This window comes from Dipodomys spectabilis, unplaced genomic scaffold (genome assembly GCF_019054845.1).
Source record: "Dipodomys spectabilis isolate Male_0828 unplaced genomic scaffold, ASM1905484v1 ptg000048l, whole genome shotgun sequence".
Classification (NCBI taxonomy): domain Eukaryota; kingdom Metazoa; phylum Chordata; class Mammalia; order Rodentia; family Heteromyidae; genus Dipodomys; species Dipodomys spectabilis.
Genome location: NW_024870725.1, coordinates 1,619,096 through 1,625,044, shown reverse-complemented (window position 1 = coordinate 1,625,044; position 5,949 = coordinate 1,619,096). Strand labels below are relative to the sequence as shown.

The 5,949-nt window shown below is 35.0% G+C and overlaps 1 non-coding gene across 1 annotated transcript; it reads right to left on the bottom strand.

Annotated features, from left to right (window-relative positions):
* Positions 1-4,981: 4,981 nt before the first annotated feature.
* Positions 4,982-5,088, bottom strand: LOC122107211. Its single transcript, XR_006147317.1, has one exon. It is a non-coding gene; the product is annotated as a U6 spliceosomal RNA (small nuclear RNA).
* Between the last annotated feature and the right edge of the window lie 861 nt (positions 5,089-5,949).

Sequence of the window (5,949 nt, the reverse complement as noted above, 5' to 3'; positions counted from 1 at the left end):
CACTGGAACACTAAAACTGTTTTTTTCAGTGAAAGCTTGTTTAGCTCCCAGTTTCTCCTCTGCCATCTTTTCCAGTTTTGGTCCTGGCTCTTTCTTTAAGTTTTATCTAAGTCAAAACTCACACATATAATCTTCCAAACCTATATTTACACCTAAGTGTTGCCATTTTTTACATAGGAAAAAAAAGATACTTGCCTTGGAAAATAACTTATATGATGATAGCCACTGAATAGTTACCTATGAAAATACTAAATTGGTGAATATCTGAAGGATTTTCTGTGGCTTATGGAATTTAGTTTTACAGAAGAGAATTTTACAGCATCAGAAGGGGCTATTTTCCATAGGAGATATGATTAGTTCTGCGACACCTTTGACATGTAGCAGTCAAATGATCAGTTCATCAGGTGAATCCAAATGTACTTTTATTGCACCTTGATAAAGCTTGTAAAATCTGCTTTGTTTTTGAAAAAAAGTAGATATATTTCTATAAATATATGTTTGCAATTAACTTTTGTCATTGAAAATTAATCAATAATAAAACATTTTTTAAAACTTATATTCCATTATGTTCATGGGAAAAGAATACAAAGCCCAAAGTAAAAATTCTTATGCTCTTCAATTATCTCTTATTTCTCTTCTTTTCTTTTTTCTTTTGTTGGTCGTGGGACTTGAACTCTAGGCCTGGACGTTGTCCCTCAGCTCTTCATTTCAAGGCAAGCGCTCTACCGCTTGAACCACAGCACCACTTCCAATTTTCTAGTGATTTATTGAAGATAAGAGTCTCATGGACTTTCCTTCCTGGGCTGACTTTGAACCATGATGCTCAGATCTCAGCCTCCTGCGTAGCTAGGTTAACAGGCATGAGCCACTGGCGCCCGGCTTGGAATGTTTTAAGGATTGGACTGTGATCATATATTTTCTGTTAGACATCTGGAAGAATTTAGAAAATAATTTTCCAACACAACACTAATATTATTATTTTAAGTATAAAATTACTTCTACAGATAATTTTGTGATACAATATGAGAAATCCTACTGAAGATAATTGGACATAAAGGAAAGGCTGGGAAAAAATCATATTAAGTGAAATAAGCCAGACCAAAGAAACATAGGTACCAGGATTTCCCTTATAGAATAATCTTAAAAGATGAGCAGAATAGGTTAATAGCTTTGTACATATGACCATATAAGATGATGCTGAGTGAAATGAGCTCCAAGTCATGGACACATGACTTGTTATTGTTTTTAATATGCTATGTGATTTATATGAAGATCATGGTTCCAAGCCAGCCTGCACAGGAAATTCCATACAATCCATCTCAAATTGACCACAGAAACACCAGAAATGGAGCTGTGTCATATGTGGTAGAGCACTAGGCTTGAGCAAAAAAGCTTAAGGACAATATCCATGCCCTAAGTTCAAGCCCCAGTACCAGCATACACACATACAAAAGAATATATTTATGGTGAGGATATATTTTAGAACTATCAGAATATAATGTAATTATGATTATTAACTGAAACAAAGTAACAATTATACTTAATATGTCTTAAAATACAAGAGTATAGGCTGATAATTTATCAGCAAACTGGAAATGATACTGCCAGAAGATTAAGAAAAGCAAATAAAGTTTTGGAATTGAAATACAGAGTAAAGAAAATGAATTAAGGATAATAGGGCATATTACTGATAATTTATACATAGCTAAAGAGAACCTGGATAAACTATATTGTTCCAAAGAAATTAATCTTTGGCAATTAAATGAGAAAAAGAAAGAGAAGACAATAAATTTGTGACTTCGTAATATAATTTAAAGATATTGTTTAGAATATAAAGTGTTTCATGAATACATGTTAGATAATAAAAAGACAGTCAAATGTTTTACTATTTAGTATATAATTCTAAATAGACTATTTAATATATAATTTTAAATAACCTTTGTATCACAGCACAAATAACAGTGAAATTAAGCTCTAATTTGAAGAGTCTAAAATATAGTCAGATGGCAAGGGGTAATGCAGAGGAAGTTTCTTCTTTAGTACAATGTTAATTGGGAACTGGGATTAGAAGATCCATCATGATAGTGTACATTCACGCTTCCAAATAAGAAAAAAATTAGTGCCACAGAAAACTGTGATTAAAACCCCCAACAAGATTGATAGTACACATCACTACCCTAACACAAACAAAGTTTCTGTACCATGAGAAAGAAACCATGAGTCAGAGGAAAGACTAAGTACTTAGATTAATCACACTTTAAACAAGGCATCTAAAATCAGCTCTATCTTATTTGACTAAAAATGATCTTTGGTAACAGATACATCTCCATATTTGGTTGAATCATTATTATACAATATGAAAAATTAGTTTTGTTTCACAAATGAGAAATACACATATACAATAGATGCATTTATTGAAATATAGTAGATTTTGGGGAGAACACAGTACAATTCATTAGAAAGATAAACACCCCAAACTTAATACTTGAAAGAGGTGAGGTGAGGTCAAGGGGAGAAGGGTAGACGAATAAAGAAAAAAGCAGGAAGAATGTCATAAAAATTGAACATACGTCCTACAAAATTAAGAAAAGTGAGGGAAAGATGAGTTTTTTTTTTAATTTAATTTTTTTTTGTGAACAGAGGGGTTACAATTACATGGGCAGGATAATGCGTACATTTCTTATCAAGCATTGCAGCCTCCTCCTTTGTTTACCCTTCCCATCCCTTCCCTACCTCCCCCCAACCCCCTCACCACCCAATTCTCCCCCCTCCCCCCCTCCCTCCCCACACCATCATTGTAAAGCTCGTTTTCGACATGACCTTGTACTTCTCATTGTTGCAACAGGTCCACATGTATCCTTAAACGACTTGTTTTTCCCCATCTCCTCCACAAGTTATACTGACATCAAATATAGTGAAAGCAGGGGTTATACTGTGGGGGAGGGACATACAAAGCAACAAAGAGATAATCTTATAAATGCATTAGAAACAAATGCATGAAATAAAAAAGCATTAAAACGCATATCTAAGGGTTCATTTTCCTAACATCACATTATCTGACCTTTTCTGCTTGACTCATACATACACTAGATATTGCAAATAAGGGAAACCATGGGACCTATGTTTCTTTGGGCCTGGCTTACTTCACTTAATAAAATTTTTTCCAAGTTTTTGCATTTCCTAACAAATGGGGCAGTGTCATTCTTTCTGATGGAGGCATAGAATTCCATTGTGTATACATACCACATTTTCTTGATCCATTCATCTACTGAGGGGCTTCTGGGTTGGTTCCATATCTTAGCTATGGTAAATAATGCTGCAATAAACATAGTTGTGCTGGTAGCTTTAGTGTGGTCTTGTTTGTAAACATTTGGGTAAATGCCCAAAAGTGGGATTTCTGGGTCATAGGGGAGCTCTATGTGAAGTCTTTTCAGGAACCTCCATACTGCTTTCCAAAGTGGTTGAACAAGTTTACACTCCCACCAACAATGAAGTAAGGTTCCCTTCTGTCCACATCCCCTCCAGCATCTGTTGTTGTTAGAGTTCTTGATTTGTGCCATTCTAACTGGGGTGAGGTGGTATCTCAATGTTGTTTTGATTTGCATTCCTTTTGTGGCTAGGGAGGTTGAGCATTTCTTCATGTGTCTATTGACCATCCTTCTTTCTTCTTCAGAGAAGTTTCTCTTCAAGTCTTTAGCCCACTTATTTATTGGACAGTTGTTTCTTTGAGGATTTGTTGTTGGGGGATTTAATTTTTTGTGTTCCAAGTATATTTTAGATATGAGACCCTTGTCCGTTGTATGGCTAGTGAAGATCTTCTCCCAATCTGTGGGCTTTCTATTGATCTTGCTAGCTATGTCCTTTGCTATGCAGAAGCTCTACAATTTCATGCAATCCCCTCGGCCCAATCTTTCTTTGATTTGTTGAGTTTCTGGATATCTATTAAGAAAATATCCTCCTGTGCCAAGGAGACCTAGGGTTTCTCCTATTCCATCCTGTAATGTTTTCAGATTGTCTGCTTTGACTTCGAGGTCTTTGATCCATTTGGAGTTGATTCTGGTGCAGGGTGATATATAAGGATCTAGCTTTAGTTTTCTAAAGTAACTCACCAATTTTGCCAGCACCATTTACTGAAGAGGCTGTCTTTCTTCCATTCTATTGTTTTAGCTCCCTTATCGAAGATTAGATGGCTATAGGTCTGTAGGTTCATTTCTGGGTTTTCAATTCTATTCCATTGGTCCTGAGGTCTGTTCTTCTGCCAATACCATGCTGTTTTGATTACTATGGCTTTATAGTAGAGTTTGAAATTTGGTATTGATATTCCTCCAGCAGTGTTCTTTCCGTTGAGGAGCGTTTTTGCTATTCGGGGTCTTTTATTGTTCTATATGAACTTTTGGATTGCCTCTTCTATTTCTTTGAAGAATGAGGTTGGAATTTTGATAGGTATCGCATTGAATTTGTAGATAGCCTTGGGAAGTATTGCCATTTTCATGATGTTAATCGGAAAGATGAGTTTTGAAGGATGGATGAAAATGTTGAAAGGGATAACATTGATCAAGGTACATTGTATTCATAAACTGCTTTGTTGAATAATAAATCCTTCGTACAAAATAATTAACATGGCTGGGAAGGTGGCTCATTAGTAGAGTGCTGTCTTTGCATGCATGAGGCCCTGGGTTCTATTCCTCAGCACCACATAAGTAGAAAAAGCCAGAAGTGGCACTATGGCTCAAGGGGTAGGGTGCTAGCCTTGAGCTGAAGACCTTAAGGACAGAGCCCAGGCCCAGATTTCAGGCCCCATGACCAGCAAAAAACAAATAAATAAATAGTAACATAAGCATTGTTGAACACACATATTAATAATTAAAGTTAAAATCCACACATAAGGGTTCTCATCAACTTTCTTTTTTTTTTGTATATTCACCTGAATACTCAGGGAACTTCCACCTATTTTATTTGTTTTCTGTTTTTTTCAAATTCCAATAATATGAAACACTTCATGAATTTGTGTGTCATAATTATGCAGGGGCCAGGCTAATCTTCTCTGTATCATTCCAATTTACTATGTGTGCTAGCCAAAGTGAGCACTCAAATTTCATATATGAGGAATTCTAAATAAGCTTCTTAGTCTTGACTGGAAAAATATCAAAGCATAATACTGGAAAAGCAATTATCTAACAATGTGGTGTTATATGCTCTTGCATTCTTGTGTTTAGGTTAATTACAGATTTATGCAATTTAAAGAAAATTGTACTGTGTTAGCTAGGTCAGTTTATCTTTCAAGTTATTCTTTGGTTTTGATACTAAATGATGTCAGACATCATAGGTATCATTTTAATATATGTAACAGTCAAGAAGCTATAATTTCCTTATCACATGCAATGCAAGATGTAGAAGAAATTTTTAATGTCACATCATCTGTAGAGTACATGTATGTATGTATGTATGTATGTATGTATGTATGTATGTACATGTTTAAATACAACAAGGATTTTGAAATGATTCATTATATTGACCTTATTAACTAAGGAATGTAGTTCTAGTAAAACAGGAGCTATGCATGCCAAATTCTAAAGCAGAGAATGACCATTAATACTTTATTGCGCATCTACATCACCCTCAGTGCTTCCAGAAAATGAGGATTTCTGAGTCATATTCAAGGTTCTAGCTCAGTATCTTTGATGAAATTCCTGAGAATTGTCTTTTTCCAAAATTTTGAGATTATAGTTTCAATACTATTCTACAAACCACATAATCAAACTCATACTGTGAGGTTTTTTTCCTTTTTTTCCTGTAAAGGTGATGAGCAAGGTGTTACAGTTTCATAAGTAAGATAATGAGTATTTCTCCTGATTACCCTCCCCATTTTCCTCCCCCTCAAGTTGTAAAGTTCATTTTCAACATAGTGTTTAGTGAGTATCATTGTTGCATTGATTCATCCTTTGTCCT